The following is a 13410-nucleotide window of genomic DNA, read 5'->3' as shown; positions in this document are numbered from 1 at the left end:
AGTGCAGACATGTAGTCACTGCACCATAAAAGCTTATTACATTGAACTGGTTCTTTGAACACAGAACATTCAGAATTAAACTCATTGTTTTTCTGAACGCTCAACTGTACTACCCAAGGCATACTCCAAATTCTGACAATTACATTGGGTTTTTGCTAGTGCTTTTCGGTAATGACAAATGCTTATTTGATGTACCAGTACTAGTTTTTCCTCAGAGGGAGATTGAAATACATTCTCTTAAGTCAGTTAACTATTTTATTGCAACAAAATCTTTGCCTGGGAACATGTTCACATGCCAACATAATCTCTCCACAGGGGAAAAGCATGAGGCTATATCTCTGTGTTTTTACATATATAGGCACTAGAAAACTGTGGGATTTTATTTTTTCTTAGTATATCCCAGCAACATCTATTGACAATCATTTTGTATAATGGCCACATATGAAAGAAAGTAACTTTATTAAAATAGAAAAAAGTTTTGGAAATAATTTTAAAATGTATTTAAAATTATCAATATTCTATGGCAGGTACCTAATTTTTATTAGGAAAATAAATACAACAGTGCCCTTATAATTTCCTGGCTATCGGTTTCAGTTACTGAGCCTGACTGGTTGTACTTCCTACTCCATTCCCAATCAGGGGTTGAGGTTCAGGTAAGCTAGCCATGCAATACTTTTTGTCCCAGTGAATAAACTTTTTTTAGACCTCATCTACAATAGCATGAACATCATAATGATCAGTCATCTTTGATCATTGTGGTTCATTAAGTCCTAGCAAGTCACGAAAATAGGTAATGTGCTCTTTAAAAAGATTCATATTATTTGGTCAAGCACTCTGAAGAAGAACACAGAACTAAACCTGTTAAATAAATAACTGTGCTTACTGATGAAAAATTTCCCAAAGCAGTACCAAAAAGGATTTTCTCATACTCATCCTAACCCTATTATCTAGAGCAGCTTTAACCATTGCCTACTCTTACTCAATAATAAAAATTTCTGAAAGTGATATACATCTTTGCAATTTTCAGATTGCTCTAGTGTACATTTTTTGGGTAATTCACTCAACAGCTCTTCTAGGCAGCAGTTTTCATCATGCCCATTGTGTATCAGCACAGGCCCATTGTGTATCTCAACAAGGCCACTTGGCCAACTTGACTCAAAAGCTTTAATGCTGAAGTGCAAACTCAGGATGGGTGGTCCCAGCACCAGGGCACGTCTCCATTGCATCACCACTGAAGCCAAGTAACTCAGGCCTCAGCCGTGATAGTTAAACTCCAAAGTACTGTTTAAATTTTAGATACTTTAGTATACTGTAAACTATTGATAAGAGGATAGAAATAAGACTCTCCCAACTATTTCTTGCCCCTGTGATATGCTTTGGAATTTTCACAATCTGTCATTGGTATAACAGTGGAAGCTAGACACCATGCATCTATCAAACTCTACCACAAGAAGGAGAACACTATGGCATTAAAGAAGCTGTTCCTCTCAATGGGGCCTCTGTGACCAGGGTGAGAGCCTTTTATTTACTCTGTGCCGTAAAAGAAAAAACAGATTTACTCAGAGTTTCTGATATCACCTAAAAAATGTATTTCCACCAAAGGCAATATTCTCCTCTGCACACTAGTTCTATCTCACATTTATTTTATTGGCAATTGCATGCAACTTCTGATGGGAACATTTATTTCTAGAATTAGTTTGACCAAATTATAAATGCCTCCAATGGAACAGCTTGTACTAATAGATAAATCTCTGTCTCACTTCAAAACCTACTGCTACATGATTTTTAAAGAGCATTTATCAGAAACCCCTAGACAATCCTCTGACTTCAATTGAACCAATTAATTTTATGCAATGAAAAATCTGAAGGAAGTCTCTTGACTGCCTCTCTGACACTTTATATCCTGTGATATTTCATTTTTAGTAATAAGTGATTGAGAGCAACAGACATGACTTTTTAAAAAAAAATGGTATGTGGGACTCCAACCTACATTTTTTTTTTTTATTTGTTAGCAGTATTCTTCTGCCTAACACCCACTCACACACTGAAGTATTACCTCATTGTGTCATAACAATGATATGTCATTCTTCATTTGGAAAATCTGAAAAAGAAATCAGGTTATCTGAAGAAAGGGACTAAAAATATACTTAACATAGTAGAGTCTTTGGAGATTTTTATTAACATACTTTCATCAGATTTGATTGGGTGAGTGGACTTTAACTTAAAGATGAAATATATAATTTTTTACATTATAATAATGACCCACAAAATACATAAGACCATTTATTTTTTTCGAGAAATACATATTTTTTAAATTACAAAAGTGTTCTCCAAATAACAAGAACCATTGTGTTTCTGGTTCGGATGAGTGTCAGATAATATAAAGGGTACCCATCTCCCTTAAGTTTTTGCCTTTTGATATGGACACCCATACTTTCCTTCTGTTGTGATGGAAGAGGTGTCTGCCCACCAATGCTAGACGAATTCCTCCACTGTGGGTCTGAATCTCATCTCTTCCCACTAAAATTAGCCCCATCAGATTCTTCCATCTTTAGTCATTTCTCCTTATCAATATTTTCCCCAACTGTGTTGAACATATTCAAATTTTTCCTCAGCTAAAGCCAAAAAGGGCAATTGATTCCTGTTCCCATTCTAGTCCACCTATCTTTCTCCTCTATTTTGGGGCCAAGTTTCTTGAAAGAGTACATTACATCCTCTCTCCAATACCACATATGCCATTTACTGTTATAAATTTTGTCTTTAGTGTCCTGCAATTTCATCAAAAGCTGTTTAATAAGGACTTTATTTTTATGTATTATATGCTTATATGATATGTCCTAGAGTTTGTATTATATTATTTTCAAATATGGGTACAAGTTCTTTCATCAATTCTGAAATATTTTCAGCAAAAATCTAGTTGAATATTATCTTCATCCTTGTCTTGATTCTTTCCCTTTGTAATTTCTATTAGATACATTTTAAACCTTTCATTCTGTTCTCCATGTGTCTTAATTTTTCTTTCATATTTTTCACTTCTTTACCTATCTCTACAACACTCTGGGTGATTTACGCAGATCTCTATAGTCTCACCTCCTTAGGATCTGTCCTCAAAATCACCTTCTCAGAAAAGCTTTCCCTAAAACCATATCTAAATATCATCTGTTCCTTCAGCATTCTTTATAATGTCATCCAAATTTATTTTTCCCTAGCATTTATCACTACATGGCCTATTGAATATTAAGTTTTTAATAGTATTTCTCCTCCATTAAGAATAAGTTCTATGAGAACAGGCACTGTAATTTCTAAAAGTTCATTTGCTTTGGTTTGTTCTAATCTATTTGCCTGTAAAAAATTTCATCATATTGGTTTATGGTTAGATTTATTTTTAAGTTTCTTTAATAATGGTAAACATTGAAGAATTTAAGAGTTTGATGCTGTCAAGTTTTTACATCAGACTAATATTGGCTTCATAAAATGAGTATGAAAATATTTTCTCTTAGTTTATATTCTGAAAATGTTTGTAGACTTTGGAATATTGCTTCCGAAATGTTTGATAGAATTTACCACTGAAGCCTTGTTGGACTGGTGGTTTATTTGTTGGAAGGATTTAACTCTGAATTCAATGTGTTTTATACATATAGAACTATTCAGATTTATCAATTTCTTTTTTTAGAAAGTGTTGGTAATTTGTGTCTTTCAAGGCATTTGCCAGTTTATCTTGGTGGTCAAATTTACTGGCAGAGGATTGTTCATAATATATTACTAATCTTTTAGTTTCCTGAGAATATGCAGTGATGTCCCCCGTTTGCTCCTGATATTAATTTGTTTTTTCTTCTCTCATTCTTTTTCTCACGTTGTTGATAAGTATGGCTAAATATATTTAAATTTTATTGATCTTTTCAGAAAATCAGCTTAGGTTTTATCAATTTCATTGATTTTTATGTTTTCAATTCTATTTCTGCTCTTATTATTTCCTTCCTTCTGTTTGTATTTGGTTTAATTTGCCCCTCTTTTTCTAGTTTTCCAAGATTGATTTGAAATCTCTGTCATTTTCCTTTTTAAAAACTTTATTTCAATTAGGGAATACAAGTGTTTTTTTGTTACATGAATGAATTGTACAGTGGTGAAATCTGGGCTTTTAATGTAACCATCACTCGAATGTACACTATACCCAGCAGGTAGTTTTTCATCTCTTATCCCCATCACCCTTCCCACTTCTGAGGCTCCAGTGTCCATTATACCACTCTGTATGACCATGCATACCCTCAGCTTAGCTCCCACTCATAAGTGAGAACACGTGGTATTTGTTTTTCTATTAATATTTCTGAGGTCCTTTACTTAGGATAATGGCCTCCAATTCCAACCAAGTTGCTGCAAAAGACATTACTTCATTCTTTTTTATGGCTGAGTAATATTTCGTGTGGGGGGGGTGTGTGTATGTGTGCGCGCGGACACGTGTATGAACATGCGCGCGCACACACACATATCTCACCACATTTTCTTTATTCACTCGTCAATGGATGAGCACATATGTTGATTCCATATCTTTGAAACTGTGAATTGTGCTGCAATAAACATACAGATGTCTATTTATATAACTTCTTTTTCTTAATAGTGGGGTTGCTGGATCAAATGCTAGACCTACTTTTAGTTCTTTGAGGAATCTCCATACTGTTTTCCATAGAGGTTGTACTAATTTACATTCCCACGAACGTTATATACATATTCTCTTCTCACTGCATCCATGTCAACATCTATTGTTTTTGACTTTTTAATAATGGCCATTCTGACAGGGGTAAGGTGATATCTCATTGTGGTTTTAATTTGCATTTCACTGATGATTAGTGATGTTGAAAATTTTTCATATGTTTTTTGGCCATTTGTACATCTTCTTTTGAGAATGTCTGTTGATGTCTTTTGCCCCCTTTTTAATGGTTTTTTTTTTTTTTTTTTTTTTTCTTGCTGATTTGTTTTAGTTCCTTGTAGATTCTGGATATTAGCCCTTTGTTGGATGCACAGTTTGTAAAAATTTTCTCCCATTCTGTAGGTTGTCTATTTACTCTGATTATATCTTTTGCTGTGCAGAAGATTTTTAGTTTAAGTCCCATTTATTTATTTATTTATGTTTTTGTATTATTTGCTTTTGGGATTTTAGTCATAAATTCTTTGCTACCCAAGGCTAATGTTGAGAATGGTTTTTCTTAGGTTTTAATTCTAGAATTTTTATGGTTTCAGGTCTTATATTTAATTATTAATCCATCTTGAGTTAATTTTTGTATATGGTGAAAGACAGGGATCCAATTTCATTATTCTATCCAATTTTCCCAGCACCATCTTTTGAATAAGGTGTCCTCAAAATCTCTGTTATTTTCTAATGCTGGCATTTAATAATATAAATTTTCTTCTAAGCATTGCTTTAGCTGCATTTAACACATTTTCATAAGTTAGGATTTCATTTTATTCAATTCAAAATATTTTCTAATTTTCCTTGTGGCTTTGTCTTTGATCTATTTGACACTTTGTCATTTAATGTTCTATCAATTAGATCAAATTGGTAGATAGTGTTGTTCAGGTCATTTATAACCTTACTGATCTTTTTTTATATTAACTTGTTTTGGCTGCTTTAACAAAATACCATAGACTGGGTGACTTAAAAATAACAGAAATTTATTTTTCACAGTTCTAGAGACTGGGAAGGCCAATATCAAGGTGCCATCAGATCAGTGTCTGGTGAGAGCCCCCTTCCTGGCTCATAGATGGCCATCTTCTGTGTCCTCACATGGCTAAAGGGTTGAAAGATCTCACCAGAGTCTCTTTATAAGGGCACAAATCCCATTTATGAGTGCCCCACCCTCATGACCTAATAACCCCCAAGGCTCCACTTTCATATACCATCACATTGGGGATTAGGTTTCAACACATGAATTTTCTGGGGAAATATAAACATTCAGTCTATGGTACCCCAGTAGAAGGACTTTTGCTAGTTCAGCCAAAATGAATCTTTTGCTGTGTCCTTAGGATGAAAAGCTTTTAAACCCTTTTCCCAGAGGCAGACAGATTTTACTCTGCTTCTATACCAGAAGCAATCCATCTTTACCCATGCTTTGAGGGTGAGGGAGTTCATTGCCTCTCCCTACCAGATTAAGGCTAATTTTTGTAGGAGAGAACAGTTCAGAGAAGTAAGCACAGCTTTGGCCTGGTCACTAGTAAATGCTAATCACCTCCTATGTGCCTGTGCCACTAAGTGGGGATCTACCTTGTCACTGGCCCTTCTTCCAGTCTTTCTTATAAGCAACTGATGAAGGCCTGCAGAATGGAAAATGTGAGTGCAACTTCCTTTGTGTCTGGTCCTACCAGCTCTTCTAAACTGGTATGCTTGACCAGACTTCATATTTAAGTTTATTAAGCTTTAGCTGATTTATTTTTATCTACTTGTATGTTGTGTGTCCCATGCTCTGCCAGAAGTGAATAGGTTTGTGTATCTGGGCTTTCTGTGGATGAGTTTGTCCTTCTTTGAAATTCAGTTTACTTGATTGCTTTGTATTATGGATTGAATGCTTGTGTTCACCCAAATTTCATATGTTTAAATCCTAACCTCAAACATGATGGTTGTAGGAAATGGGGCCTTTGCAAAGTGATTAGGTCATGAGGGTAGAGTCCTCATTAGTGGGATTAGTGCCTTTATATAAAGAGACAAGACATCTTGTTCTCCCCACTCTCCAGCATGTGAGGAGACCACAAAAGAACCATCCACAAACCAGAAAGAATATTTTCACCTGACGCTATACATGCCAGCACCTTGCTCTTGGACTTCTCAGCCTCCAGAACTGTGAGAACTAAATGTTTGTTGCATCCAATGAGTGGTATTCTGTTATTACAGCCCCAGTGGACTAAGCTAACTTGTGACCCCAGCTCTCTCATGGGCTTAAGACAAGTTACCATTTTGTAGATTATATGATTTTTCTGGAGGTTAGGGACGGAGTGATATTTCACATCTTTCAACATCTTTAAAGACAAGTAAACTTGAAGTGAATGCCAGTACTCTGGGAGGTGCATAAAAACTTGAAACCACGTACTTACTATTTCTCTAGCCCCTCCAGACTCCTCCCCTCAAGCTGTGCTTCCCTTCTTTTTTAAGGCCTTTCCAGAAGCAAAAGTTCTCAGGTGGTGAGTGGCAAATGTAAAGGCAGCCTTTGTGCCTTACATAGCCCAAGCTATGAGCTTGGAAAGATACTGAGTTTATAATTACTTAAATCTATTTCATTAAACATTTAAAGGTATAATATTTTCTTTCTATGTTGGACAATATGGTAGATAGCCAGAGTATCAATCAAATGACAAATAGGGCAAGTGCAAAAAAGGATCAGATGGAAAAAAACTGGAAATATAAGTGCTGACACAGATTCATTTATATAAAGTAGAAGAATTTGGAAAATGAATCTGCATTAGATTAGGCAACTCTATCTCTGTTATCACCTTCACAGATGTTAGAGAAAAGAGAGGTTTGGTAGACTATATCTCTAACCACAAAACAGCTTTGGAGGATAAGATATCTGATGTCCAGCTCCACAAATGTGATGATAAATATAAGTAACATTCAGCCCTCTTAATAACATAACTATCACTCACAAACATGGAGCTAGATTTTCTCCTGGAACATATGTTAAATTTTACATGAATTTGTTAATTCTTTGCAAGTAGACGTGGAGGGCACTTGGTTTCCCAGACAATATGTTAGGAATGAAAATCCTGTATCTGCCAACCCAGGTTGAATTCAGTTCCTGATTGTGCATCTTTTTGCTAGATCATTTGGCATCTCATGCATAATTTTTTAATCTTATAATTAGAGACTCAGATAAATGTTGAGCTCTGTCTGAAAGAAGAAATCTTGAGAGGGCAGCAGGGAGCCTGAACAAAGTGTGGCCCATGTGAAATGCTAAGCCTGTTGAAATTGGTGATTAGTGATTTTTCAGATAAAGTCTTAAATAGTTTAGAGGCATTTACTCTGTTCAACATCACCACTTCTGTGTTCTCATGTAAGTTCTGCCTTTGTTATAGCAAATTGACTTCTATAAAGGAATCATCGATCCAAGAATATGGGTGCAAGCAAATCCTTCTTGGCAAGTCATTTCTAATTATCGAAATGTTCCAGATAAGTGATTTCTTTCCTAAGAATGCTCTGATGCAATCTCATATGAGCTCTGTGTCTGTAGAGTAGAAGGGATTTTATTGATACTCTAGTCTATCCACTGCCTGAATATCCTTAGAAATGCTTACGCACACTTTACTTTGATATATACTGTTGTAAACTGACCCAAACAATTTGGATGAACAAATATAAGCTCCCTTGGGTAGAAATCATAGCCAGTAGTAGATATCTGCTCTTATACCATTTTTCTAAGTAATGGAAAATAAAATTCTCCTGCAAATATAGATATTTATTAGCAAGTGTACACAAGTCCTATAAGCTCTACCAATTCTTGGCTTTACATTTTTTAGGGTGTTAAGACTGTACCTAGGATAGAGGATTCACTCAAGGCAAACACAGGAAATGCATTTGCCAAGTGCAGGATCCAGCTGACTTTTTAGTCAAACTTGGGTTACTGACAATCCTCCAATCTAGTGTCTAGACAGAGGTCTCTGTAAAAATCAAATCTAGGGTGCCATTGTTTTAGGTAAACTGCGAAAGGCTGGTTAGTTTCTTAAACTACAGTCTTGTAACAGAGTAAATGCCTCTAAAGTATTTTAAGACTTTATTTGAAAAATCACTAATCACCAATTTGAACAATAGAAATCTATTTCTAATATTATTTTGCTAATCTACAAAGTCTGTGGTGTTGACTGGCTGATAAAAATAACCAAAGCACTTGTAGTAGACATCTCTGGTATGTCTTCCTTTGATTATGCTTTAATTCATTCCCATTTCATATTATTCATCTCTCTGTTTCAGCAAGTGTCTGTCAATGAAAATAGTGCAGGTAACAGGTGGTAAAGACAGGTTAGCGGGTGTTGGTCTGCACAAAGGGAGATGGAGGTCAGGTGTTCAGAGTGGGAATTTCACTGACTCCTATGAGAAACCTGAATCTTTCATATTTTTCCCTAATAAATGAAAAGATTTAGGGACTTTATTGCCTCTGAACAATCCATAAAAGCTATAAATACATCTTTTCCTTAATACAGGGAATATTCTATACAAGCAGAAAAATAATAATTCTCCAGCCTAGAATCCCATTTGGAGGAGGAAAGGCATAAAATATTGATCTGTTACATAATTATCTTCTACTGTCTAACCTTCTTGAATCAGTCTCAAAAAAGCAGATCTGGAATTGTTTTTTTTTTCTTTTTTGAATTTTTATTTTTTTGTTTATTTTTTATTTCAGCATATTATGGGGAGTACTAATGTTTAGGTTACATATAGTGCCTTTGCCCCACCCGAGTCAGAGCTTCAAGCATGTTGTTTTGTTTTAAAGAAAGAGACTATATAAGCTCCTATTAGAGCCTTGGTCAAAACAGCTACATTTAAGTTTTTTCCTGTCTTCCATAAAAATTTGAATTAATCTCCTGTTATAATCTATATCAACAGAGATATACAGAAGTTAAAAAAAGCACTCAGAAAAAAGATTTAATTGTGTTCACCACACTGAACTTACATAAACCAGAATGTGGCTCAATCTATTTTGAAAGAATTTTCAACTTTAAAGGTTAAAACAAAAAGAAGCTTCTAGTTAACCTTCAATTAACCACAGCTGCCTGGCACTTTCTATTAATCAAGATTTTATTTCTTCTTGCATTATTTTTACGACATTCAATTTTATTGGTTTCTTCAATATATTTCTCAGAGGTAAAATAGTTCTACTTTATGGATAAAAATCAAATCAAAACATGGAAGGCTTACTGTGACCTTCAAAAAGTCATCTCCCTGAGGTTCTTCTCTTATTTTTAAAATGACAATAATAAGGTCTACTTCACTGTGCTGTGTAAGAATGGAATGAAATCATGCAGAGAGGCAAGGTAGTGTTGAAGGACTAAAGGTTTTGGATTCAGGTAGATGTAGTTTTCACCATGTATGATCTATGTGACATTAAGCAAGGTATTGACTTCTCTGAGCTTCAGTTTTCTGATCAATAAAATAAAAATGTAAATCCTCCTTGGGGCATTGTGATGTTAGATGAAGCAATATATGTAAAGGCAAAAGAAGGTAGCTTTTTTTTTTTCTTTTTTTTTGCTTGAGAGAAGAGCCTGAATATGACTACATAGAAGTATGAGAACCACCATTAGAAGTTGTGTGTTTTATTGTATTTCTTAGAAAAGTTTCTATTTCTGTAGTCAGTGTCCATATCATAAACATGTATTTTAAGACTAGTTTCCCACTTAAAAAATTCTTAATCTTTTTTTTTTTTTTAAATCCTGATCAAGGATAAAATTAAGCTTCTGTGGGATCTTGCCTCACACTTTTGGTTCCTCTCAGAGAACTGGCAAAGGAATTTGGGCGTTGGGAGAGAAAGTCATAGTTGTATTCTAAAGCAGTGGTTCCTAAAACACTTTGCATCAGATTTATTTGAAGAACTCTTTAAAAATCCCATATTCAGGGTCCCTACCCCTGGTTCAATAAATCTGAAGTATATTACTGGAATTTGAGTTTCCTTAATTGATTTTTTTTTTTTTTTTTTTTTTTGTTGAGACAGAGTCTCACTTTGTTGCCCTGGCTAGAGTGAGTGCCGTGGCGTCAGCCTAGCTCACAGCAACCTCAGACTCCTCGGCTTCAGCGATCCTACTGCCTCAGCCTCCCGAGTAGTTGGGACTACAGGCATGCGCCACTATGCCCGGCTAATTTTTTCTGTGTAGATTTTTAGTTGTCCATATAATGTCTTTCTATTTTTAGTAGAGACGGGGTCTCGCTCAGGCTGGTCTCGAACTCCTGACCTTGAGCGATCCACCCGCCTCGGCCTCCCAGAGTGCTAGGATTACAGGCGTGAGCCACCGCGCCCGGCCTCCTTAATTGATTTTTTAAAAGTTTTTTGTAATTGTGGTAAGACAAACATAACATAAAATTTACCGTCTTAACCTTTTTTAAGTGTACAGTCAGTGGTGTTAAGTAAATTCACATTGTTATGTAACTATCACCACCATCCATCTCTAGAATACTTTCCATGTGGTGAAAACTGAAATTCTATTACATTGAACAATATTTTTCCCTCTCTCCCTAGCTCCTGGGAGTTACCATTCTATCTTCTGTCTCTATGAATTTGATCACTTCAAATAAATGGAATCATACAGAATTTGTCCTTTGTTGGCTTCCTTATTTCGCTTAGCATTTTCTTCAAGGTTCATACATGTTATGGCATGTGTCAAAATTTCCTTTCTTTTTAAGTCTGAATAATATTCCATTGTATGTATAGATCACATTTGCTTTATCCATTCATCTGAAGATGGACACTTCCCCAAGTGATTTTTTTTATTTTCATACAGGACACCACAAATTTATGTGTCATTCTTGTGCAGGGGCCATGCTAATCTCTGTATTATCATTTTAATTTGAGTACTTGTGATGCCAAAGCAAGCATCCCAAATGATTTTTGAAATCACCAATAAGGCTATTTTTCCAGCTGCACATTGGTGGGAGAACAAATCAATTTAATTGGATAAGTATTTTTAAAGAGATAGAATAAAAGAAAATAAGTAAAAATTGTAATAATAAGGGAATGTATTGTTCCCAAAATTTTGTTTCTGTATATGTGTGTGTCTGTGGGGGAGAGGGTGGTGTATGGACTACATGAGGACATAAAAAATTATGAAAGCTGCCTGTCCAAAGAACCAGAATATAGAATCTGGTTGCATGATATGTAAATCATAATACTCTCAGCTAAAGATGTCCTGTAGAAATACAGGAGTCGAGATTTTACTTTGAAGATATTTAAAATGAGATTGAGATCAGCCTTCTGTGAACTGATGTGGGCTCCACACTTTATCATAGAGGTCTGAGTATTGCTTATTAATGAATCATTTTCATAACACTGTATCAGGAGATATATGTGAATTTTGCATTGCTCTGATACACTAAGCTTTTATAGACTCCAGAAGTAGATAAAGAATTGCTAACAGCAGTAGTGAAGAAGTGTGAATGCCACCAGCAATTCAGGATTCCGTTCCAGTGCAGGAAATATATCACCGAGATCAAAATTAACTTTCCCCCCTTTGGTATTTTTCTCAACCATACGTAATTTTTAAATTACTGCGAGGACTTCTATCACTTTATTGAAAATATACAAGATGTATTTATCTAAGATAAATATTTTACTTGGCATGTTTTCTGAAATAATAGCACACAATATGTATCAGAAAATAAGGCAATTATATAATAACTGTTTATGAACTGTATTTGATTCTGCCAGACTTTATAGAAGATATATATTTAACAGTTGTAAATGTTTATATTAGATCATATGGAATATAATTATTCATATGCCTTTCAAAGAAATATGGAACTTCTGTTTTTCCTTAGGAGAGTTATTTCCAAAATGCCTTAGATTACTATATATAATTCCAACCCGAATCCTCTGTGAATTCCCTGATGCTGACACTGGCATTAAAAAAGGCATAGTATTCCCAAATAACTGAAGATTATGCTTCGTTTTAATTTACAGGAAAGATGTTAGGATACATAGATGGATGGATAGATGTTAATGTATAAAAATGGTATCATCTAAATACAGAATTAGGCTTCAAAAATTATAAGTGGAGCAGAATTAGACTTTAAATACATAATGAGAATGTGTTCAGAAATATAACTTACTAGTTTATAAGAACATTTTACATTATGTATCTTTATTGATCCTCACAACTACGTGAAAAAGATTACACTGTACGCATTTCACAGAAGAGAAACCAGATACAGACATTAACAGCCTTGCTGAGTCACGGGCCATAGATAAGAGTTAGAAATCAATTTCTGTGGAATGCCTCCAAGTCCAGGCATTATCCCACTAAACTGTTTCATGAGGTAGGTAGAATTCTTCCCTATGGTTTAGTTTGTCCTTAAAGTCCCCGAAATTTCTGAATGAGACACTCTTGGGCAAATACTTAAGCTCTGATTAAGATACTAACAATAAGAACCACAAACATTTAAACAAAAAATGCAGGGCAATAATAATTTTATTGTCTCCCTAATTTTCAAACATGTTCTCTGCAGAGATTTTCAAACCCGAATAAAGTTCAAAATCGGCTTTAGGGCTTTTGAGAATTACAGATTTCTGGGTAGCACCCAGACTTCCGTGTTGCTCAGGAATCGCTGTTAAAGGTCCACAGCTGTTTCTGATACTCCCTGGGAACTGCTACTTTAGAAAAATGACTTAGAGTAATTTTGGTGGAAATCTTATCAGAAAAATCAAATAAAAGATAGCACATGTTTTA

General features: G+C 34.9%; 1 non-coding gene across 1 annotated transcript; it reads right to left on the bottom strand.

The window, feature by feature from the left end:
• Positions 1–11457: 11457 nt before the first annotated feature.
• On the bottom strand, positions 11458–11560 carry LOC138388891 (U6 spliceosomal RNA). The gene has a single exon (XR_011234356.1). It is a non-coding gene; the product is annotated as a U6 spliceosomal RNA (small nuclear RNA).
• Between the last annotated feature and the right edge of the window lie 1850 nt (positions 11561–13410).

Source organism: Eulemur rufifrons, chromosome 7 (genome assembly GCF_041146395.1).
Source record: "Eulemur rufifrons isolate Redbay chromosome 7, OSU_ERuf_1, whole genome shotgun sequence".
Classification (NCBI taxonomy): Eukaryota; Metazoa; Chordata; class Mammalia; order Primates; family Lemuridae; genus Eulemur; species Eulemur rufifrons.
This window is presented reverse-complemented; position numbering and strand designations above follow the sequence as displayed.